Here is a 26330-nt window from a genome sequence, read left to right on the forward strand (position 1 = left end):
TATTTCTCAACTCCTAATGTTGAACAAATTGAACTCATTGGAGCCAAATACACTCAATGGAAAATCTGACATGGGCTTTGAAAAAGTACCCGCTACCAGTACGGCAAGTGCTTTCTTGACTTGGACATACATGTTTGCCAACACACGGCTAACCTTTGTTTAACCAGCTAAATAGCTGTTCTTAGCGAAAATGTATTTGAAGTTACCTTTCTAGCTAATAGGCTATGTTAGAGTTTACACTTCCAATTATAATGTGGGGAGGTAAAAATAATAATAAAAAACGACCAAATCTATTTATTTTATAATGTGAATTACTTCTCCTTGACGTTCTCATTCACCTGACCATAAGACAAGACATGCATTTAAAAATATATATTGTTGCTAATGTATGATGGGTCCCTGGGTCGCCAGTTTGCCTGAGAGGGGGTCTCTGGGCAAGAAAAGGTTAAAGACCCCTGGGTTAGGCTACTTCTATAAATAATGAATTGGAAAATTGCCATGAGAGTTTTGTAACATGTGAGCTTTGTAACATTCTAATACATAATTAGGCTGCAAGTTGCATATGAATGACATTGTTGAGTTTACTACAATGTAATTGTTTTTGTTTTTCCCAGCTTTTCTCATTCAGAATAACTCCGTAGTAATAATTTTGCTCAGAATGAGTATAATATTATGTTGAGTATGACTAGCCTACACTTTGAAGTTGGTCTTTATATGGCAAATAGGGGCGAGAGGCAGTGTTGAGGACAGAATCAGTAATGACGCTAAAACGTGTGTCTGGGCGGTCAGGTTTTGGAAGAAAGCTTGTAGGCCTGTTGATAGTGAATGGGTATTACTGTAAGGGAAGAGGAAGCATGTGTTGAGAGTTGGCTCAATGCTCAGGGTGATCATCCTTTTGTCTTGGCCTGCAGGTTTGCCTCCCTTCTAATCATGAGGACATTTCCAGGTTTGCTCTGTTTTTAGAATAAATGTACTTCATTCACACTATCTATAAACGATATACTATTATACTTATCTATACTTTTCTATGTGTATATACAGATGGGATAAAAGGGTCCCACATGTGTGTCTGAATGGTTAGGTCTTTATAATGGGCTTCATAATACGTTTATAAAGGGTTTGTGAAGGATATACAAGTACAATATAAAGTTATTTCTAGACTGCTAATGGTTAGTTCATACCTACATTTAGTACGTAACGTGGTGCCGAAATGACTTGCTTTTTTAGCAGGTCAAAGTTATGCACATTACGCAAAATGTATATTAATCAAACTAAATTGTAACCTAGTATGTGTATAATGCTTGCCGTAAAATGATCTCTTATGAAGGGAATCAACAACCTACCAATAGAGCCTTTCAGTGCCAAATTGCACACTTCCTCTGTGAGTCTGAAACTTGACCCAAATCCTGCCGTTCCTGTTCCTGCCCCAGTCCTCCAAGCTACAGGAATGCTGCCCGGGTTTTTCCACATCCAAGATGGTTGGGATTTTAATCCACTTATTACCTTCTTTTAGTCACCTAAAAAAATTCTGAATTTGGTACTCATACAAGTTGCGGTCAAATATATTGGCACCCTTGCACTTTACAACGGAGTGCAATGGAGCAGAATGTTCAGTATTCTCTTTTAAAAACTGGTTGAATGGCTATATATATATATATATATATATATATATATATATATATATATATATATATATATATATATATATATATATATATATATATATATTATGTAGTACTTTTACCCCCTTTTTCCTGATATCCAATTGGTAGTTACAGTCTTGTCCCATTGCTGCAAATCCAGTATGGACTCGGGAGAGGCGAAGCTCGAGAGTCACGCGTTCTCCGGAATACAAGCCAGTCAAGCCGTACACTTAACCCGGAAGCCAGCCACATCAATGTGTCAGAGGAAACACCGTCCAGCTGGTGACCAAAGTCAGCTTGCAGGCGCCCGGCCCGCCACAAGGAGTCGCTAGAGCAGATTGGGACAAGGACATCCCGGTCAGTCAAACCCTCCCCTAACCCGGATGACGCTGGGCCAATTGTGCGCCGCCTCATGGGTCTCCCGGTCACGGCTGGCTGTGAGACAGCCTGGGATCGAACCTGGGTCTGTAGTCACGCCTTGCATCGCTGCGCCACTCAGGAGGCCCTTGAATGGCTATTATGACCCTGTAGGCACCTGCAATTTACCACAGGTGAGGTAAATTAGACATACACGAGAATCACCTGCCTCCAAACAAATTCATTTGAATTTTGAAGAATTTAGTCCAGGCCATTTTTTGCTTTGAAGTGGAAAATCTAAATTATATATATATATTTTTTCTTAAACCTTAACAGTTATAAATCAAACAAATACACATGTGAACATCAAACGTTTTTTTTTATTTTAACTTATTTTTTAGGAAATAGTGAATGGTGCAAGGGTGCCAATATATTTGACCACAACTGTTGATCACAGTGTTCTCTGTGAGGTTTGGTAAGGATAGCCTGGACAGTCACTGACTGCACTGTGTAGTGGTAGTTGAGGGTTACATTAGTCTCTCAGGTTGCTGCCTTGGGGCCCTCTTCATACTGCCAGGGCCATGTGGACGTGGAGTTTGCCTTTAGTTCAAAGGTCACCCTTCCATCAGTGAAACTTTCCACCTAGGCCCTCTTCACGCTGAAAAGTTTCTACTTGTTTTAAGGTCCAGCAATGATCTACCATGGTTGAGGCCTCCCGGGTGGTGCAGTGGTCTAAGGCACTGCATTGCAGTGCCACCAGAGATTCTGGGTTTGAGCCCAGGCTCTGTCGCAGCCAGCCACAACTGGGAGGGCCATGGGGTGGTGCACAATTGGCACCACCCCATGGTGGTGGGTTAGGGAGGGTTTGGCCGGCAGGGATATCCTTGTCTCATTGTGCACTAGTGACTCCTGTGGTGGGCCGGGAACAGTGCATGCGGTCCAGGTCGCTAGGTGTACGGTGTTTCCTCTGCATGCATTTGTGTTGTGTCAAGAAGCTGTGCGGCTTGGTTGGGTTGTGTTTTGGAGGACGCATGACTCTCGACCTTTGCCTCTCCCGAGTCCGTACGGGAGTTGCAGCAATGAGACAAGACAGACAGTAACTACTACCAATTGGATACCATTCAATTGGGGAGAAAAAGGGGGTCAAGAGTTTAGAGTTACTTGTAACTAGGCAAGTAAGTTAGGAACAAATTCTTATTCACAATGATGACCTAGGAACAATGGGTTAACTGCCTTGTTCAGGGGCAAAATGACAGATTTTTACCTTGTCAGCTCAGGGATTTGATCTAGCAACCTTTCAGTTACTGGCCCACTAGGCTAGGCTACCTGCCGCCTTGGTGTCCACATCAGAAACAAACTATCATGGTTCAAACACACCAAGACAGTCTCCCCCTCAGGAGAGTGAAAAGATTTGGCAGTGGTCCCCAGATCCTCCAAAAATTCTACAGCTGCACTATCAAGAGCATCCTGACTGGTTGCATCACCGCCTGGTATGGCAACTGCTCGGCATCCGACCGTAAGGCGCTACTGAGTGTAGAGCGTACGGCCCAATACATCACCTGGGGCCAAGCTTCCTGCCATCCAGGACTTATTTACTATGCGTGTCAGAGGAAGGCGCAATTTTTTTTTTTAAGATTCCAGTTACCCAAGTAATAGACTGTTCTCTCTGCAACCGCTCGGCAAGCGGTACTGAAGCACCAAGTTTAGGTCCAAAAGGCTCGACTAACCTGTACCCCTGCACATTGACTTGGTACCGCACTGAAAGAACCCAATGGATCTTCTTTAGTTTTCAAAAAGGTATAGTTTCTCATCAGAGCTTTTCATGCAACTTCACATCACACTCCACAGAGATATGGTTTAGAAACACTGCAGATGAATAGTTCCTACATAATGTCTTTGACCCACAATCTCGGGACTCAGTCCCTTCCTAACCATGTGTTGTACATGTTTAGTCTATTCTTAAAGATCTATGGGAGACTTCTCCTGCTCTGTCCTTAGGCAGTCTGTTTCTATGTGGCTTGGCTGCACTGTGAGAGACTTGTCTCTACTCTAGGAACCTGAGACCTGTAATCAGCTTGTGCTTGGCTGCTTTAGACAGCTGCATAGAGACAAGGAGACAGAGGAAGAAAGAGACAGACAGAAAGAAAGAGAGACAGAGGGGAGGGATTTCTCTTTTCACCTCAAACAGGACTTTCCGGTTTCCTCTTAACTGCGTTCTTTCTTACATTTATCACCGGTCTTTCTCTGTGAGTCCATAAAGAACATGTTGTCAGTAGGTTTGCAACAAGAATCCTCTTTTGGAAGCCTGGTATGCATGTTCATTAGGTGACTTTGTTGAGACAGTTGAGAGTAATTTCTGAAGAGAAATATGTGTTGAGGCGTATGAGCGTGTGTATGTGTTGAGGCGTGTGAGCGTGTGTATGTGTTGAGGCGTATGAGCGTGTGTATGTGTTGAGGCGTATGAGCGTGTGTATGTGTTGAGGTGTATGAGCGTGTGGGTGTGTTGAGGCGTGTGAGCGTGTGTATGTGTTGAGGCGTGTGAGCGTGTGGGTGTGTTGAGGCGAATGAGCGTGTGTATGTGTTGAGGCGTATGAGCGTGTGTATGTGTTGAGGCTTATGAGCGTGTGTATGTGTTGAGGTGTATGAGCGTGTGTATGTGTTGAGGTGTATGAGCGTGTGGGTGTGTTGAGGCGTATGAGCGTGTGTATGTGTTGAGGCGTATGAGTGTGTGTATGTGTTGAGGCTTATGAGCGTGTGTATGTGTTGAGGCGTGTGAGCGTGTGTATGTGTTGAGGTGTATGAGCGTGTGGGTGTGTTGAGGCGTATGAGTGTGTGTATGTGTTGAGGCGTATGAGCGTGTGTATGTGTTGACGTGTATGAGCGTGTGTATGTGTTGAGGCGCATGAGCGTGTGTATGTGTTGAGGCGTGTGAGCGTGTGTATGTGTTGAGGTGTATGAGCGTGTGTATGTGTTGAGGCGTATGAGCGTGTGTATGTGTTGAGGCGTATGAGCGTGTGTATGTGTTGAAGCGTGTGAGCGTGTGTATGTGTTGAGGCGTGTGAGCGTGTGTATGTGTTGAGGCGTATGAGCGTGTGTATGTGTTGAGGCGTGTGAGCGTGTGGGTGTGTTGAGGCGTATGAGCGTGTGTATGTGTTGAGGCGTATGAGCGTGTGTATGTGTTGAGGCGTGTGTGTGTGTGTGTGTGTGTGTACGTGCATGCATTCATGCACATGTGTGCACTTGTTTGTACATGTGTGTATGTGTATCTATGTACTTCTCTGTCTGTGCATGAGTGATCTCTCTCTCTCTAGTAACCATTTGATTAGCTCCAGAGCAGTAGTGTGCGGTAAGGTCTGATGCCCGGTAAGGTCTGATGCCGGGTAAGGTTTGATGCCCGGTAAGGTCTGATGCCGGGTAAGATCTGATGCCGGGTAAGGTCTGATGCCCGGTAAGATCTGATGCTGGTAAGATCTGATGCCGGGTAAGGTCTGATGCCCGGTAAGATCTGATGCCGGGTACGGTCTGATACCCGATAAGATCTGATGCCGGGTAAGGTCTGATGCCGGGTAAGGTCTGATGCCCGGTAAGATCTGATGCCGGGTAAGGACTGATGCCGGGTAAGATCTAATGCCCGGTAAGATCTGATGCCGGGTAAGGTCTGATGCCCGGTAAGATCTGATGCCGGGTAAGATCTAATGCCCGGTAAGATCTGATTCCGGGTAAGGTCTGATGCCCGGTAAGATCTGATGCCGGGTTAGGTCTGATGCCCGGTAAGATCTGATGCCGGGTAAGATCTGATGCCAAGTAAGGTCTGATGCCGGGTAAGGTCTGATGCCCGGTAAGGTCTGATGCCCGGTAAGATCTGATGCCCGGTAAGGTCTGATGCCAGGTAAGGTCTGATGCCCGGGAAGATCTGATGCCGGGTAAGGTCTGATGCCGGGTAAGAACTGATGCCGGGTAAGAACTGATGCCGGGTAAGGTCTGATGACCGGGAGGGTCTGATGCCCGGTAAGATCTGATGACCGGGAGGGTCTGATGCCCGGTAAGATCTGATGCCGGGTAAGGTCTGATGCCCGGTAGTGTCTGATGCCGGGTAAGGTCTGATGCCCGGTAAGGTCTGATGCCCGGTAAGATCTGATGCCCGGTATGGTCTGATGCCGGGTATGGTCTGATGCCCGGTAAGGTCTGATGCCCGGTAAGGTCTGATGCCAGGTAAGGTCTAATGCCGGGTAAGGTCTGATGTCAGGTAAGGTCTGATGCCCGGTAAGATCTGATGCCCGGTAAGGTCTGATGCCCGGTAAGATCTGATGCCCGGTAAGGTCTGATGCCGGGTATGGTCTGATGCCCGGTAAGGTCTGATGCCCGGTAAAGTCTGATGCCAGGTAAGATCTAATGCCGGGTAAGGTCTGATGCCAGGTAAGGTCTGATGCCCGGTAAGATCTGATGCCCGGTAAGGTCTGATGCCGGGTATGGTCTGATGCCCGGTAAGGTCTGATGCCGGGTAAGGTCTGATGCCCGGTAAGATCTGATGCCGGGTAAGGTCTGATGCCCGGTAAGATCTGATGCCGGTAAGATCTGATGCCGGGTAAGGTCTGATGCCGGGTAAGAACTGATGCCGGGTAAGATCTAATGCCCGGTAAGATCTGATGCCGGGTAAGGTCTGATGCCCGGTAAGATCTGATGCCGGGTAAGGTCTGATGCCCGGTAAGGTCTGATGCCGGGTAAGAACTGATGCCGGGTAAGGTCTGATGACCGGGAGGGTCTGATGCCCGGTAAGATCTGATGACCGGGAGGGTCTGATGCCCCGTAAGATCTGATGCCGGGTAAGGTCTGATGCCCGGTAGTGTCTGATGCCGGGTAAGGTCTGATGCCCGGTAAGGTCTGATGCCCGGTAAGATCTGATGCCCGGTAAGGTCTGATGCCGGGTAGGGTCTGATGCCCGGTAAGGTCTGATGCCCGGTAAGGTCTGATGCCAGGTAAGGTCTAATGCCGGGTAAGGTCTGATGCCGGGTAAGGTCTGATGACCGGGAGGGTCTGATGCCCGGTAAGATCTGATGACCGGGAGGGTCTGATGCCCGGTAAGATCTGATGCCCGGTGAGGTCTGATGCCGGGTAAGATCTGATGCCCGGTAAGGTCTGATGCCCTGTAAGATCTGATGCCCGGTAAGGTCTGATGCCGGGTATGGTCTGATGCCCGGTAAGGTCTGATGCCCGGTAAAGTCTGATGCCAGGTAAGATCTAATGCCGGGTAAGGTCTGATGCCAGGTAAGGTCTGATGCCCGGTAAGATCTGATGCCCGGTAAGGTCTGATGCCGGGTATGGTCTGATGCCCGGTAAGGTCTGATGCAGGGTAAGGTCTGATGCCCGGTAAGATCTGATGCCGGGTAAGGTCTGATGCCCGGTAAGATCTGATGCCGGTAAGATCTGATGCCGGGTAAGGTCTGATGCCGGGTAAGAACTGATGCCGGGTAAGATCTAATGCCCGGTAAGATCTGATGCCGGGTAAGGTCTGATGCCCGGTAAGATCTGATGCCGGGTTAGGTCTGATGCCCGGTAAGATCTGATGCCGGGTAAGATCTGATGCCAAGTAAGGTCTGATACCCGATAAGATCTGATGCCGGGTAAGGTCTGATGCCAGGTAAGGTCTGATGCCCGGTAAGATCTGATGCCGGGTAAGGACTGATGCCGGGTAAGATCTAATGCCCGGTAAGATCTGATGCCGGGTAAGGTCTGATGCCCGGTAAGATCTGATGCCGGGTAAGATCTAATGCCCGGTAAGATCTGATGCCGGGTAAGGTCTGATGCCCGGTAAGATCTGATGCTGGGTTAGGTCTGATGCCCGGTAAGATCTGATGCCGGGTAAGATCTGATGCCAAGTAAGGTCTGATGCCAGGTAAGGTCTGATGCCCGGTAAGGTCTGATGCCCGGTAAGATCTGATGCCCGGTAAGGTCTGATGCCAGGTAAGGTCGGATGCCCGGGAAGATCTGATGCCAGGTAAGGTCTGATGCCGGGTAAGAATTGATGCCGGGTAAGGTCTGATGACCGGGAGGGTCTGATGCCCGGTAAGATCTGATGACCGGGAGGGTCTGATGCCCGGTAAGATCTGATGCCCGGTAAGGTCTGATGCCGGGTAAGGTCTGATGCCCGGTAAGGTCTGATGCCGGGTAAGGTCTAATGCCGGGTAAGGTCTGATGCCGGGTAAGGTCTGATGCCCGGTAAGGTCTGATGCCGGGTAAGGTCTGATGCCCGGTAAGATCTGATGCCCGGTAAGGTCTGATGCCGGGTATGGTCTGATGCCCGGTAAGGTCTGATGCCCGGTAAGGTCTGATGCCAGGCAAGATCTAATGCCGGGTAAGGGCTGATGCCAGGTAAGGTCTGATGCCCGGTAAGATCTGATGCCCGGTAAGGTCTGATGCCCGGTAAGATCTGATGCCGGGTTAGGTCTGATGCCCGGTAAGATCTGATGCCGGGTAAGATCTGATGCCAAGTAAGGTCTGATGCCCGGTAAGGTCTGATGCCAGGTAAGGTCTGATGCCCGGGAAGATCTGATGCCGGGTAAGGTCTGATGCCCGGTAAGGTCTGATGCCGGGTAAGAACTGATGCCGGGTAAGGTCTGATGACCGGGAGGGTCTGATGCCCGGTAAGATCTGATGCCCGGTAAGATCTGATGCCCGGTAAGGTCTGATGCCGGGTATGGTCTGATGCCCGGTAAGGTCTGATGCCCGGTAAGGTCTGATGCCCGGTAAGATCTGATGCCCGGTAAGGTCTGATGCCGGGTAAGGTCTGATGCCCGGTAAGGTCTGATGCCGGGTAAGAACTGATGCCGGGTAAGGTCTGATGACCGGGAGGGTCTGATGCCCGGTAAGATCTGATGCCCGGTAAGATCTGATGCCCGGTAAGGTCTGATGCCGGGTATGGTCTGATGCCCGGTAAGGTCTGATGCCCGGTCAGGTCTGATGCCAGGTAAGGTCTAATGCCGGGTAAGGTCTGATGCCAGGTAAGGTCTGATGCCCGGTAAGATCTGATGCCCGGTAAGGTCTGATGCCGGGTATGGTGTGATGCCCGGTAAGGTCTGATGCCCAGTAAGGTCTGATGCCCGGTAAGGTCTGATGCCGGGTAAGGTCTAATGCCGGGTAAGGTCTAATGCCGGGTAAGGTCTGATGCCGGGTAAGGTCTGATGCCGGGTAGGCTCTTTCTATCCCCTTCTCTCACTCGCACGCACACACACTCATAAAGTGGATTTTTTTCTACTGTGTTTATCAGTACGACAGGATCATAAAGATAACCATCAAACAACCACAACCAATCATCAAACAGCAGCAGATAGGCAACGCAAATATTAGACACACATTCACAGGCCCTAATAGCTTGTGCCCTGCACGAACAGGGGACTTTCAGCACTACAGACAGCAGCCCAAATGCCAGCAAGTAGGCTTACATGTAGACAGCACTATACACACAACATGCCTAGTAGTCAGCGCTACTGATTGAGATATATAGTAACACAATAGACATGTAATGTAATAATGGTAGACGGCGCTACTGATTGAGATATATACTACCGGTCAAAAGTTTAAGAACACCTACTCATTCAAGGGTTTTTCTTTATTTTTACTATTTTACTACTATAGTGAAGACATCAAAACTATGAAATAACACATATGGAATCATGTAGTAAGAAAAAAGTGTTAAACAAATGAAAATATATTTCATATTTGAGATTCTTCAAATAGCCAGCCTTTGTCTTGATGACAGCTTTGTGTTGAAAGTGCGCTGGCCGATGGACAGAAACAAAAGGCCCTTCTCCACAGCATAGTGTTGATGAATAATTTCCACTTACACCTAGGCTCATCCAATCAACTGAACAGGCTGCAGTGGCACTCTGAGCTGGTCAGTGGGGCTTTATAGTGGGGCTCTACAGTAGAATGTCTATGGCGGAACACCTATGAAGATTGGTCAGGGCTTTACCCAGTAATGGAATCAGACATTACTAGAGCAGAAGAGGCTGAAACTAGGTGACTGACTTCTCTAGACGGGCCTCACGTAGCGAGACGTGGCCGAGCCCAACCCCACTCCCACCTCCACCTCCGACTCACCAGCCACATGGATGCCTAAACCCCACCTCCCACCCCTTCGGCCACATACACCCCGCTCTGACAGATACAGTAGACCCCGACTCCAACACTACAGAGCAAAGAGATAGCGAGAAAGAGACACTCAAGTGAGCCCATCACAAGCATCATAGGCAAACCAGTCCAATCCGGCACCCATAGATTTAAGCCCCTTGGGGTTCAAAGTACCCTGACAGTCAGTCAGCTGACATCAATGGGCCATGATGATGGTGATGGCTCCTCCCCATCCTTAGCTCAGACAAGCTCCTGTCCAGAGCAGCTTACAGTAAGTCTGTCTGTGACCCAATCCTATAGATGGGACTGAGGGATTTTACCATCGTCAAAAATGGCACCCTATTCCCTTTGCAGTGCACTACTGTTGTGCAGGGCCCATAGGGTAGTGCACCATTAAGGGAATATGGTACCATTTGGGATGCATTCCTAAGGGAACCTGGTGGTGAAGATGAAGGCTGTGGTTTCAGAGGACGTTCCGAGGGTAAAACACATGGTATCTATCATTGGGCACAAACTGGTTGAATAAACATTTTAACCAATGTGGAATAGACGCTGAATAGACGTCTGTGTCCAGTGGGAAGTCCTGGAGTAGTGATGTCTGGTCAGGGTAGGGAGGGTAGGCAGTGCCTACCCTGTAAAAATGAAAGAACATTTGTGGTGATCTGGTACAAAATGCGCAAGGATGCTAGGGGAAAGTCAGCCTCAACGTGTGCCCTTTTCCCGCCCTTCAAACTCCAAACTCAAGGCATTGACATGACTTGCGCATGCGTGTTTCTACCCTATACTGCCAGCTTCGCTGCCTTTCATGTGTCAATATGTCCCCTTCATTTTCATTGCACTCGAATAATAATCCTGCCTGAGAACGTCACACGTCACATCTGCAGCCTTTTCACAGTTACGTTCGTTTTACTGCTAGCTAAAGTAAGCTGATCAGGATGGCTGAAATATTGCATCTGAAAGTTTCCAAAGTTGGATTTTCTAGCGAAATGGGGTGATAAGGAAGACCAACACCTGAGTTTAGGGACCAACATCAAAGAAAGGGACAGAAATAACATGATCATTTCAATCTGAGTGGTATCAACAAAAAACCTTTCTCTGTGGCAGAGCTGCTAGCAGCCGACTCTTCCCCTGCATGCTGTTCTCCACCAGTGACAGCGTGTGGACAACATCTGGTTACTGCGACTTGGACAACTTGCCTACAGCACTCAACAAGCATGAAGAATCTGTGTCTCACATCCAAAGCCATATAGCTCTTAAGATAGATCTGGCATTGAATGAACAACAGAGATTGAATGTCAGTATGCACAATGCAAATGTAAAAGAGAACTGTGAGATTTTGTAAGACCTAGCTAATTAATGCTACATCATGCTACCTACGTAGATAAACAGGAGTTGGCATTACGTGGCAACGAGGAGAGTGCCTGCTCATCAAACAGGCCCAGGGGCAACTATTTGGAACTATTACATATGTCTTTGCTGAAAAGAATGAACAGTTAGCAACCCATTTAACCACCGCCACCATCTCAAGGCCTGTAAGGGAATTTTCAATGAATCTGCGTTTGTTCAAAAAAATAAACATCTACATTTTATGAACCTTTTTTTTTTACAACACAAACCATCCACACACAAATGACAACATACAGATGCACACAAACAAAATGTAATCCATGTAAGAATAAGGCTGTAACGTAACACCAGTCTCAATGTCAAAAGTGAAGAGGCAACTCCGAGATGCTGGCCTTCTATGCAGAAAGCAAAGAAAAAGACATATCTCAGACTAGCCAATAAAAAGAAAAGATTAAGATGGTCAAAAGAACACAGACACTGGACAGAGGAACTCTGCCTTGAAGGCGAGCATCCCGGAATCACCTCTTCACTGTTGACGTTGAGACTGGTGTTTTGCGGGTACTATTTAAAGAAGCTGCCAGTGGAGGACTTGTGAGGCATTTGTTTCTCAAACTAGACTTGTCCTCTTGTCCTCTTGCTCAGTTGTGCACCGGGGCTTCCCACTCCTATTTCTATTCTGGTTAGAACCAGTTTGTGCTGTTCTGTGAAGGAAGTATTACACAGCATTGTACGAGATCTTCAGTTTCTTGGCAATTTCTCGCATGGAATAGCCTTCATTTCTCAGAACAAGAATATATATATATATTTTTTTTTTCACCTTTATTTAACCAGGTAGGCTAGTTGAGAACAAGTTCTCATTTGCAACTGCGACCTGGCCAATATAAGGCATAGCAGTGTGAACAGACAACACAGAGTTACACATGGAGTAAACAATTAACAAGTCAATAACACAGTAGAAAAAAGGGGAGTCTATATACATTGTGTGCAAAAGGCATGAGAAGGTAGGCAAATAATTACAATTATGCAGATTAACACTGGAGTGATAAATGATCAGATGGTTATGTACAGGTAGAGATATTGGTTTGCAAAAGAGCAGAAAAATAAATAAATAAAAACAGTATGGGGATGAGGTAGGTGAAAATGGGTGGGCTATTTACCAATAGACTATGTACAGCTGCAGCGATCGGTTAGCTGCTCAGATAGCAGATGTTTGAAGTTGGTGAGGGAGATAAAAGTCTCCAACTTCAGCGATTTTTGCAATTCGTTCCAGTCACAGGCAGCAGAGAACTGGAACGAAAGGCGGCCAAATGAGGTGTTGGCTTTAGGGATGATCAGTGAGATACACCTGCTGGAGCGCGTGCTACGGATGGGTGTTGCCATTGTAACCAGTGAACTGAGATAAGGCGGAGCTTTACCTAGCATGGACTTGTAGATGACCTGGAGCCAGTGGGTCTGGCGACGAATATGTAGCGAGGGCCAGCCGACTAGAGCATACAAGTCGCAGTGGTGGGTGGTATAAGGTGCTTTAGTGACAAAACCGATGGCACTGTGATAAACTGCATCCAGTTTGCTGAGTAGAGTATTGGAAGCAATTTTGTAGATGACATCGCCGAAGTCGAGGATCGGTAGGATAGTCAGTTTTACTAGGGTAAGTTTGGCGGAGTGAAGGAGGCTTTGTTGCGGAATAGAAAGCCGACTCTTGATTTGATTTTCAATTGGAGATGTTTGATATGGGTCTGGAAGGAGAGTTTAGAGTCTAGCCAGACACCTAGGTACTTATAGATGTCCACATATTCAAGGTCGGAACCATCCAGGGTGGTGATGCTGGTCAGGCGTGCGGGTGCAGGCAGCGAACGGTTGAAAAGCATGCATTTGGTTTTACTAGCGTTTAAGAGCAGTTGGAGGCCACGGAAGGAGTGCTGTATGGCATTGAAGCTCGTTTGGAGGTTAGATAGCACAGTGTCCAAGGACGGGCCGGGAGTATATAGAATGGTGTCGTCTGCGTAGAGGTGGATCAGGGAATCGCCCGCAGCATGAGAAACATCATTGATATATACAGAGAAAAGAGTCGGCCCGAGAATTGAACCCTGTGGCACCCCCATAGAGACTGCCAGAGGACCGGACAGCATGCCCTCCGATTTGACACACTGAACTCTGTCTGCAAAGTAATTGGTGAACCAGGCAAGGCAGTCATCCGAAAAACCGAGGCTACTGAGTCTGCCGATAAGAATACGGTGATTGACAGAGTCGAAAGCCTTGGCAAGGTCTATGAAGACGGCTGCACAGTACTGTCTTTTATCGATGGCGGTTATGATATCGTTTAGTACCTTGAGCGTGGCTGAGGTACACCCGTGACCGGCTCGGAAACCAGATTGCACAGCGGAGAAGGTACGGTGGGATTCGAGATGGTCAGTGACCTGTTTGTTGACTTGGCTTTCGAAGACCTTAGATAGGCAGGGCAGGATGGATATAGGTCTGTAACAGTTTGGGTCCAGGGTGTCGCCCCCTTTGAAGAGGGGGATGACTGCGGCAGCTTTCCAATCCTTGGGGATCTCAGACGATATGAAAGAGAGGTTGAACAGGCTGGTAATAGGGGTTGCGACAATGGCGGCGGATAGTTTCAGGAATAGAGGGTCCAGATTGTCAAGCCCAGCTGATTTGTACGGGTCCAGGTTTTGCAGCTCTTTCAGAACATCTGCTATTAGGATTTGGGTAAAGGAGCACCTGGAGAGGCTTGGGCGAGTAGCTGCGGGGGGGGGGGGGGGGGGGGGGGGGGGGGGGGGAGCTGTTGGCCGAGGTTGGAGTAGCCAGGCGGAAGGCATGGCCAGCCGTTGAGAAATGCTTGTTGAAGTTTTCGATAATCATGGATTTATCGGTGGTGACCGTGTTATCTAGCCTCAGTGCAGTGGGCAGCTGGGAGGAGGTGCTCTTGTTCTCCATGGACTTCACAGTGGCCCAGAACTTTTTGGAGTTGGAGCTACAGGATGCAAACTTCTGCCTGAAGAAGTTGGCTTTAGCTTTTCTGACTGACTGTGTGTATTGGTTCCTGAGTTCCCTGAACAGTTGCATATCGCGGGGACTATTCAATGTTATTGCAGTCCGCCACAGGATGTTTTTGTGCTGGTCGAGGGCAGTCAGGTCTGGAGTGAACCAGGGACTATATCTGTTCTTAGTTATGCATTTTTTGAACGGAGCATGCTTATCTAAAATGGTGAGGAAGTTACTTTTAAAGAAAGACCAGGCATCCTCAACTGACAAGTAGACTGACAAGTTTCAGAAAAAGGTCTTTGTTTGTAGTGCTGATCAGCAAATGCTGATGCTCCAGATACTCAATTAGTCTAAAGAAGGCCAGTTTTATTGCTTCTTTAATCAGAACAGTTTTCAGCTGTGCTAACATAATTGCAAAAGGGCTTTCTAATTATCAATTAGCCTTTTAAAATGATAAACTTGGATTTGTAACGATTGTCCTCTTCGTCTGAGGAAGAGTAGTCAAGATCGGACCAAAATGCAGCGTGGTACGTGTCCATGTTAAATTTATTACAACTGAACACAAAATAACAAACGTGAAACAACGAAAATCTAAACAGTTCTGTATGGGGAAAACACAGACACAGAAAACAACTACCCACAACCCATAGTGGGAAAACAGGCTGCCTAAGTATGGTTCTCAATCAAAGACAACGATTGATAGCTGCCTCTGATTGGGAACCATACCAGGCCAAACACATAGAACTATAACACACAGAACAAACATAGAATGCCCACCCTAACTCACGCCCTGACCAAACTAAAATAGAGACATAAAAAAGGAACTAAGGTAAGGACGTGACAGGATTAGCTAACACAACGTGCCATTAGAACACAGGAGTGATGGTTGCTGATAATGGGCCTCTGTACACCTATGTAGATATTCCATTAAAAATCTTCCCTTTCCAGCTACAATAGTCATTTACAACATTAACAATGTCTATACTGAATTTTGGATCAATTTGATGTTATTTTAATGGACAAAAAATTAGCTTTTCTTTCAAAAACAAGGACATTTCTATGTGACCCCAAACTGTTGAACGGTAGTGTATTTAAACGGAAACTGTTGCAGTTAAAATAATCTTGACACCTACTTGGCAAATGAATGCTGTTCAGAATAAATAGAATGAATTAGGTGACAAAATTGTAGTTTATGTGTGTTTGAGAGGCACACACACTGTTAGCGTGTTGAAGTGTGAAATTAGGCTGGCCCAGGAACAGTTTGTCAACTCCAACCGTTACGGTTAGTGAACCAGTGAGTAGGGGCAACCTAAACTATCACAACTCCCTCAGGTTGCAACATTAGCTGTAACAGTGTGTAGCAAACGGAAGCTGTCTCATTCCACGAAGAGTGTCTTTTGGGTAGTGCAATTTTGTCAAACACTACTGTACCGCTCTGCTTTCCACTGCATGCCTAACTCCCAACCCAACAAACATGTAGGCTGACTTGGCAGCCACACCGGGGGAGTACAGGATTCCAATGTCATGCTGGAAAATGTAACAGGACCCACACAGCTGATCTAGCAGGGAGAAGTGCTCTCAACGTCCATCTCCCAATGTTTGTCCTTATGGTAGTATTTACTTCAGAAACAGACAGAAGTCACGCTGCGATCGAGGTGGAACCTTGTTCTGTCCTAAGCCCCCTGTTTGTTTTCATGCACATGCTGTCCCTGCTGTAATACGGAGGGCAGAAAAGCTCATTGTTGTGTGTCTGCTATTGTTTTACCCCTGTCGGCTGTGTTTTAAGGCATTGAACAAGCAAGAAAGAATGAGGTGAGCTTGCTTTAAATGTGTGACCAGTGACCATCATTCACACGCTCCACAGTATGAAGATGACCTTCACTGAATGCTGCCCTTCATGCAAGGACAGCAAACTATGTTCCCTCCTCACTTCCTTCGCTTTGCACAACTTGCCCCATCATTACCAGTCAAATGCTAAGCTTTACCGTAAAGCGTTCTTATCCGTGTTAAATATGCTACTCCATCCTCATCAATCAGACGGCTGATGAAGTTTGGCTGGCAGCTGCTAGCCAGGAGTCCTGCCAACCCAATCCGCATGGGCACAGACTGGTGATCTTGGTACATAGATATGGGGACATTGTCTGCCCTGACCCTCCTGTGCCACTGTTTCCAGGCCTGAGCAGCTTGGCACAGTGGGGACAGCATCTGGTTAGGGGAAGGGAGGGACACGTTCCTGCACGTCTCTCAACTGGGCAGGGGAGGAGGTATGTGCACTTGTCTTGTCCGCCTCTCTCTTCCAGCTGTGTATCTGGGAGAGGGGATATAATCCGTAAAGACAGAGGAAGTAGTAAACAGTGAACGTTGTAAACAGATCATATAAACCTACTTTACAGTAAGTGACTTGTGTGGATGTGGGCAATAGTGTATTATGGTTTTGATATTTGGCCTTCTGTGGCTATTGTACTGCTCTTTCTGGAGAATATAGTGCATAGAGACTGCCTGTGCTACACAGATATAATTCCTTCCTCTTCAGCTAGTCCTCCAGATGTCCAGTGGATAAAACAGCTTGGATAGATTGGTTTTCCCACTCTGAAATGTAAAGTACATTTTGGACTGAGTGTTTTTTAACGGTGCTTTGTGTCGGATCCTGCTGACTGATTTGGAAGTAAGCTCGGCATGGCAGCAGCCAAGAATTTGGAACAGAGCTGAGGTGTACTGTGGCTTAAGTTGTTGTTAAGTGCTTATTGGAGCAACAGAGAGAGAGAGAGTGAAAGAAAGGGGTAAATACAGGGGGAGAAAGGGTGAAAGAAAGGGGTAAATACAGGGGGAGAAAGGGTGAAAGAAAGGCTGTGTGTGTGTGTGTGTGTGTGTGTGTGTGTGTGTATGTGTGTGTGTAGGTGTGTTGTTACCCCATGTACCCTCAGTGTCACTAACCACACCACATCTGCACCGACGTGGACGCATCATAAGTAGGACCTGTTTGCCCATGACCTCTCCCTCCCTCTCTCTCACCTCTTGTAGTGTGAGCGTTGTTATCAGTCTGACACTGGACCTGCTGGCAACTCAAGTCCAGTGGAGGAGTTTATGTAACGTTCGATGTAATGTTTTCTTTCCCAGTGCTTCTATGCACCAGCAGCTGACTGCACATGACAATTGGTCGTAAGGAGAGGCAACGGCATATCTTGACTAACTATAATGGTCTGACCCAAATCCTGGCCCCTCATCAAATGAAGCAAGCAAAGTAAATATCTCATGCAAATGACAGGTCTAATTTTATTCTGTTTGGAAATGAAAATTGTTGGGAAAGAAATTACTTCAGCACATTATGTTGCTTACTCCTTATGACTCCAGCAGAGGAAATGACAGTTTAAATGCAGTGAAGTGTATCATGGTCACAGATAGTGGTGTCCCAGTAACCTGGCTGCTACTGTCTACTACTGCCTCCCTTTGACACAGACCCCATTTAGCAGAGCACTGAGTTTCTGTTCATGTTCAATAAACTGTCCTGTCCTTGACATGGGTTAGATAAACAACCCATTAGTGGTATGTTTGAGCCTTTAGATATCACACCACATGGATGACCCCATCATAAACTTACTCAACTCCAGCAGAAAGAAAATCACCCCAGCCAGTGCAGTGTCCATCACCTTACCCAGTACCCTGCCCTTTGACCGGTCTCCTTAGAGATGGCAGGGTGCTAAGCAGCCGGCGTATCACTGGGCTCAGATAAGGACCACTCTGCTGTTTGTTCATTGGGCACGGTTCAACTCCAAGACCTTTAAAGAAAACACTGCAAACCCATTGTGTGCGTCCGAAATGGCACCCAATTCCCTACAAAGTGTACTACTTTTAAGCAGAGCTCTATGTGGGCCCTGGTCAAAAGTAGTGCACTATATAGGAAATAGGGCTGGCCAAAGCTCCGCTTTTCTACCAGCCAGCCCTATCTCCCCATATATCCCTCAGTATAGTGGGTTGGTGAGGCCAGCCCTATCTCCCCAAATATCCCTCAGTGTAGTGGGTTGGTGAGGCCAGCCCTATCGCCACATATATCCCTCAGTGTAGTGGGTTGGTGAGGCCAGCCCTATCGCCACATATATCCCTCAGTGTAGTGGGTTGGTGAGGCCAGCCCTATCGCCACATATATCCCTCAGTGTAGTGGGTTGGTGAGGCCAGCCCTATCGCCACATATATCCCTCAGTGTAGTGGGTTGGTGAGGCCAGCCCTATCTCCCCATATATCCCTCAGTGTAGTGGGTTGGTGAGGCCAGCCCTATCTCCCCATATATTCTTCAGTGTAGTGGGTTGGTGAGGCCAGCCCTATCTCCCCATATATCCCTCAGTGTAGTGGATTGGTGAGGCCAGCCCTATCTCTCCATATATTCTTCAGTGTAGTGGGTTGGTGAGGCCAGCCCTATCTCTCCATATATTCTTCAGTGTAGTGGGTTGGTGAGGCCAGCCCTATCTCTCCATATATTCTTCAGTGTAGTGGGTTGGTGAGGACAGCCCTGTCTCTAAACATTAATGCTAGCTTTGCTTGCACACATGTGCATACACACACACACACACACACACACACACACACACACACACACACACACACACACACGTGCACACACACAACCCCAGTCACACATAGTCATTCACATAGACACACTCATCGACATGGCATTTAGTCAAAGACGAGGGCCGGGAATGGAGACGTTGTGTGTTGGGATTAGGAATGGAAGGGGTTGTGTACTTTGTGATTGGTTTATACTGGTATGAGATTACTGCTATGCTTTCTTTCAGAATATGCCATGTATTGCATTTGAGACATATTTTGTATTCAATGAGAATTAGACCAGCATGATTTGATAAGGCGATTGTCTACCATTGAATTCTTGGTTTTCTGGGCCAGCAATATGTTACTGTGTGTTCAGTTGAGTTCTACCTGCAGCAAACACGCCTATACACACCCCTGTCTTGATCTGCTGCCAGCGTTGTTATCATGTTCTTAACTATCAGACTGCTGTTCTATTTCCTCCTTAGGGGAACCTAAACCCGGGGCTGTCTTAGTCCTACATCAGTATTGGCTCAGACTGGTTAATGCCTGTATTTCAGTAAATGGATCCATTCTGGTCACCTGTCTTAGAGTGTAGCTGTGGGTTGCTGTGGGTGTCAATAGATAGTGTTGCTAATACACCTTCCTGAGACTCATTTATACATCATATTGGAGAGCAAATGGAACCAGTGGTAGTAGATTGTTGTCTCCTCACGATTTTGAACATGATCTGTGTGGCGGAATTTTCATGACATTGTCATGGCGATCTCAGTAGCTGACGGGAGAAGTCCTTTTGTCAGTCCCCCGGGGATAGAGCTGAGCCCTCCCCTCCCCCTCACATTCCTAACCCTAATATACAGTATTGTTTAACTATCCTTGTGGGGACACGCAATTTACCATTCAAAATCCTATTTTCCCTGAACCCTAACCATAAACCTAACTCTAACCCTAATCTTTACTAATGACATACCACTCGCGTTGAGTAAAGCCAGTGTGTCTATGTATGCAGGTGACTCAACACTATACACGTCAGCTACTACAGTGGGTGAAATCACTGCAACACTTAACAAAGAGCTGCAGTTAGTTTGTCACCTCATTTGCTCACATTGTATATATACTTATTTTTCTACTGTGTTATTGACTATGTTTGTTTTACTCCATGTGTTGTTGTATGTGTCGAACTGCTTTACTTTATCTTGGCCAGGTCGCAGTTGTAAATGAGAACTTGTTCTCAACTAGCCTACCTGGTTAAATAAAGGTGAAATAAAAATTAAATAAAATAAGTTTCAGAATGGGTGGCAAGGAATAAGTTAGTCCTAAATATTTCAAAAACTAAAAATCATTGTATTTGGGAAAAATCATTCACTAAACCCTAAACCTCAACTAAATCTTGTAATACATCATGTGGAAATTGAGCAAGTTGAGGTGACTAAACTGCTTGGAGTAACCCTGGATTTTAAACTGTCATGGTCAAAACATGTTGGATCAACAGTAGCTAAGATGGGGAGAGGTCTGTCCATGATCAAAACATGTTGGATCAACAGTAGATAAGATGGGGAGAGGTCTGTCCATGGTCAAAACATGTTGGATCAACAGTAGCTAAGATGGGGAGAGGTCTGTCCATGATAAAGCACTGCTCTGCCGTCTTAACAACACCATCAACAAGGCAGGTCCTACAGGCTCTAGTTCTGTCGCACCTGGACTACTGTTCAGTCATGTGGTCAGGTGCCACAAAGTGGGACCCCTGAAAATTACAATTATCTCAGAACAGTGGAGCACGGCTGGCCGTTTCATGTACACAGAGAGCTAACATTACTAACATGCATGTACATCTCTCATGGCTCAAAGTGGAGGAGAGATTGACTTCATCACTACTTGTTTTTGTAAGAAGTGTTGACAAACTACTAGCATACAGCTCAGACACCCATGCATACCCATAAGACATGCCATGACCAAACGTCTCTTCACAGTCCCCAAGTCAGAACAGACTATGGGAGGCACACAGTACTACCTAGAGCCATTACTACATAGAACTCTATTCCACATCAGGTGACTGATGCAAGCAGTATAATGAGATTAAAAAACAGATAAGAAACACCTTATGGAACAGCAGGGACTGTAAAGAGACACACACAGGCACAGACACACATACACATGATAAGACACGCACTCTACACACATGTACATATGGATGTTGTATTGTAAACATGTAATAGTGGAGTAGTGGCCTGAGGGAACACACTAAATGTATTGGGTAAAGTGTTATGAAATGTAATATCATGTCATCTTTTTAATTGTATATAACTGCCTTAATGTTGATGGCCCCAGGAAGAGTAAGCCGATCGGGATCCTTAATAAATACAAATACAAGCTCTAACTTTAACCCCAAAACCTAACCCGAATTCCTAACCCTAATTCTAATCCTAACCCTAATTCTAATCCTAACCCTAATTCTAATCCTAACACTAATTCTACCTTAACCCTAAATGCCCTATAAATAGCATTTGGCCTTGTGAAGACTAATATAATGACACCAGTTGGTCAAATTTTTGTTTGTTTACTATTCTTGTGTGGACTTCTGTTCCCCACAAGTATAGTTAAACATGTCCACACAAACACACAGGCACACACACATGCATGCACACAGATGACCTTGCCTGTCCTCGGTGCAGTGCCTTCCTCAGCAGGCTTGGTTGAGCGAGCACAAGAGGGGCTTGAGCTCTGTTACTGTTGGAACCACCTCCCTCCTCTCCCTCTCTCTCTCCTCTCCCTGTCTCTCTCCCTCCTCTCCCTCTCTCTCTCCCTACTCTCCCCCTCTCTCTCCCTCCTCTCCCTGTCTCTCTCCCTCCTCTCCCTCTCTCTCTCCCTCCTCTCCCTGTCTCTCTCCCTCCTCTCCCTCTCTCTCTCCCCCCTTGCCCTGTCTCTCGCTGTCTCCATATGTTATCTTTTTTTCTTTCTGTTACTCTCACTCTCTCTATTTGCCCCTTATGGTCTGTCTTAATCTGACTCCAGCGCTCTGATTCAGTCCATCTGACCCACCCACCCTCTCATCTGTCTGCCTAGGTTAAAGTAATACATGGCTGATATGGGGAGCCTGTAAAGATGTACAGTAGGATATTGATTTAAGACAGTTTGCTAGAGCAGCAAAATAATCCTGCAGCAACAAGAAATGTGAATTATTATGTGGATTATAATTAATGGAAAAACGTTTAGGGGTTGATACCTTTTTCGTTAGGGCAAATCAAGTCTGACATTTTAAAGTGGAAATGACAAACTTTAGAACCCGTTTTAAACCTTGAATACACAACACGTTCTCAGCATCAAAAGAGTGATCAAATTAAGATCCTACATCTGTATAGAGTGACTAATTATGTGTTTGTTTACCCCCTTTTCTCTGTTGATGACATGCTGTGAATGCCAAACCAACCCTTTCTCCCCTAGCAACTCGCTCGGAGGGCCCTCCATTGTTCTGTGTTGCTAACACAACTCTGAGGGTGACTTAAAGAGTGGTGAGGGGATCAAATAAAACCATCAACTTTGGAACACACTTGTGACTTGAATGATGCAATTCTTGTTCCACATTATTAAATAATAAAACAAGCATGAAATTCAAATGAGGAAATTTCACCTGGCTTTCGACAAGAAATACAGTGCATTCGGAAAGTATTCAGACCACTTGACTTTTTCCACATTTTGTTATGTTACAGCCCTATTTTAAATTTAGTGAAATAGTTTTCCCCCCTCATTAATCTACACACAATACCCCATAATGACAAAGCAAAAATTGGTTTTTAGACATTTGTGAAATTTGATAAAAATGACTAAATTTAACTATCACATTTACATACGTTTTCAGACCCTTTACTCAGTACTTTGATGAAGCACATTTGGCAGGGATTACAGCCTCGACTTCTTGGGTATGGGGATACAAGCTTGGCACAGCTGTATTTGGGGAGTTTCTCCCATTCTTCTCTGCAGATCCTCTCAAACTCTGTCAGGTTGGATAGGGAACGTTGCGGCACAGCTATTTTCAGGTCTCTCCAGAACTGTCCGGCCTCTGGCTGTGCCACTCAAGGACATTCAGAGAATTGTCCCGAAGCCACCCCTGCGTTGTCTTGGCTGTGTGCTTAGGGTCGTTGTCCTATTGGAAGGTGAACCTTCACCCCAGTCTGAGGTCCTGAGTGCGCTGGAGCAGGTTTTCATCAAGGATCTCTCTGTACTTTGCTCTGTTCATCTTTGCCTCGATCCTGACTAGTCTCCCAGTGTCTGCAGCTGAGAAACATCCACACAGCATGATGCTGCCACCACCATGCTTCACCGTAGGAATGGTGCAAAGTTTCCTCCAGACGTGATGCTTGGCATTCAGGCCAAAGAGTTTAATCTTGGTTTCACCAGACCAGAGAATCTTGTTTAGGTGCCAAACTCCAAGCAGGCTATCATGTGCCTTTTACTGAGGAGTGGCCTACGTCTGGCCACTCTATCATAAAGGCCTGATTGGTGGTGTGCTTCAAAGATGGTTGTACTTTTGTAAGGTTCTCCCATCTCCACAGAGGAACTCTGGAGCTCTTTCAGAGTGACCATCGGGTTCTTGGTCACCTCCCTGACCAAGGCCCTTCTCCCCCGATTGCATAGTTTAGCCGGGCAGACAGCTCTAGGAAGTGTCTTGGTGGTTCCAAACTTCTTCCATTTAAGAATGATGGAGGCCACTGTGTTCTTAGAAACCTTCAATGCTACAGACATATTGTTTGGTACCCTTCCCCAGATCTGTCTCGACACAATCTTGTGTCACAGAGCTCTACGGACAATTCCTTTGACCTTATGGCTTGGTTTTTGCTCTGACATGCATTGTCACTGTGGGACCTTATATAGACAGGGTGTGACTTTCCAAATCATGTCTCCCGAGTGGCGCAGCATTCTAAGGGACTGCATCTCGGTGCTAGAGGCGTTACTACAGATCCTGGTTCGATCCCGGGGCTGTATCACAACCAGCTGTGATCGGGAGTCCCATAAGGGGTGAACAATTGGCCCACCATCGTCCAAGTTAGGGAAAGGTTTGGCCAGGGTAGGCCGTCATTGTAATTAAGAATTTGTTCTTAACTGACTTGCCTAGTTAAATAAAGGTTAAATAAAAAAATGTCCAATCAATTGAATTTAGCGCAGGTTGACTGCAATCAAGTTGTAGAAACATCTCAAGGATGATCAATGGAAACACGATGCACCTGAGCTCAATTTCAAGTCTCATAGCAAAGGGTCTGAATACATTTAGCAAAAAAATCTGAAATCTGTTTTCTCTTTGTCATTATGGTGTATTGTGTGTAGATTGATGAGGGGGAAAAATGTACTACATTTTAGAATAAGGCTGTAACATAACAAAATGTGTAAAAAGTTAAGGGGTCTGAATACTTTCCAAATGCACTGAAAACCTCAGTAACAGTTAAGCATTTCATTTGGGACGTATTTCATGTTTCAAGCCTCAAAATCAGACACAAACCAATATAAGAATTCGGTACGCAGCTCCGTTATTTTTGTGCAAACTCCAAAATGATGCGTGCATTTTGGCATACCACTTCGCTCTGAAGCCTGCAGCGTAGCTTGCTCGGTCAAAGTGGCTAGCTATCAAAGGGTTTAATTAGCCCCTACACCCTCCATAATTTTCACTCCCTCCGTTTTGGCGGAGGCTCACATGAACAGAGGCGCACATGAACACACAAATGGAGGGGCAAGGGGAAGGTGAAGGGGGTGAATTGGGATTCAGCCATGACTAGGGCATAGTGGAGAAAGGCAGTACTGTACAGCATAGCCGCTGCTGGTGGGGTCATGCGTTCAGTGATGGTATCAGTAGTCATGTCTATAAGTAGACTAAACATGCAGGCTCAGCTGTGACCAGGGTCTATGTCCCTGTGTAACAGGTCTCTGTTTACACAATGGGTGTTTCTCAATATGCATACTACCGTGCTCCACACTCTCATGCTCCGAGTGCGTTCTCCGACGACATTCACTTGAGTACGTTCTTGTGAGGACATGAGTGTGGAGAACGCATTAAACATTACATTTGAGAAGCACTCGCACTCCCCCTACTGTATTACCTCACACTTCACCTCCCCATTCACTGAACCTTCTTCCAGCCAGGACAATGGCAATAGATACAAAACAAGATAAACACAAAGCAACCATTTTACTTCATAACTATCAGCTAGTTAGTTATATGTGAATCGTAATAATGTAGATCACCAGATAGTTTAACAGGCAAAAATGACTTAAAATTAATATTATGCAAGATAGGTGTCAATTTGCTATTTGTTAGCTAGCCAATTAGCCAAAATAAACATGCCAAAATTAACACAGTACTGTATGTATTTATTAACGTATCAAGATAAAATATTGTAGTCAAGCAACATATGAGATGTGAATAAACAACATTTCATTTCGAAATCAGGGTGTCATTTCTCTCGCTTCAGCTCAGATAATGGCCGCCATTGATTTCAAGAATTGTTGCCTCATTTTTGATGTGGTTGCGTCATATTTCTTTGCATACTTTCCATTGAAGCTTGCATCAAATGTACAAACGGAGAACACTTTTGAATAGTGCCCTCCGTGCTCTGTTTCGCAAACTTTGATTTGGACTCATACTCTGACCTTCCCGTGCTCCAATTTGTGTGCTCGGAACATTTTAAGAAACACCCAATGTGTGTACTCTGTCAGCCAGCCAGCCAGTCAGCTAGTCAGTCACTCAGCCAGTCAGTCAGTCAGTCTGTTAGTCAAACAGTTAGTCAGTTAGCAACCAGTCAGTCAGTCACTCAACCAGTCAGTTAGTCAGTCAGCCAACCAGTCAGTCACTCCACCAGTCAGTCAGTCTGTTAGTCAAACAGTTAACCAGCCAGCCAGTCAGTCAGTCACTCAACCAGTCACTCAGCCAGTCAGTCAGTCAGTCAGTTTGTTAGTCAAAAAGTTAGTTAGTCAGTCAACCGACCAACCAATCAGTCAGTCAGTCTGTCTGATAGTCAAACAGTTAGTCAGTCAGCTAACTAGTCAATCAGTCAAACAGTCAAACAGTTAGTCAGCCAACCAGTCAGTCAGTTAGTCTGGTAACAATTAAGCATGGTAGCATTTGAGAGGGAACAGTTTGGAGATTATGGGAAAATTATTAGACCAAGGATGCAACAGTTCACCTGACACAAGACATTACACTGTTGATTATATGTGCATTTTACATTTACTGTACTTTTTGCCACATTTGTTGATAACAAAATCTGGAAATATTCTGAAACATTCAGTAACATGATAAGAAAATGTGTTGTAGGTGCAACATAAGACAATACAAATGAGAAG

The 26330-nt window shown here is 46.0% G+C and overlaps 1 protein-coding gene across 2 annotated transcripts in view; it reads left to right on the forward strand.

Moving 5' to 3' along the window:
* LOC110521393 (peroxisome proliferator-activated receptor alpha) overlaps window positions 1-26330 on the forward strand; it is a 66275-nt gene that overhangs the window by 670 nt on the left and 39275 nt on the right. The gene's annotated exons all lie outside the window — the stretch shown is intronic.

Source organism: Oncorhynchus mykiss, chromosome 30 (assembly GCF_013265735.2).
Source record: "Oncorhynchus mykiss isolate Arlee chromosome 30, USDA_OmykA_1.1, whole genome shotgun sequence".
NCBI lineage: Eukaryota > Metazoa > Chordata > Actinopteri > Salmoniformes > Salmonidae > Oncorhynchus > Oncorhynchus mykiss.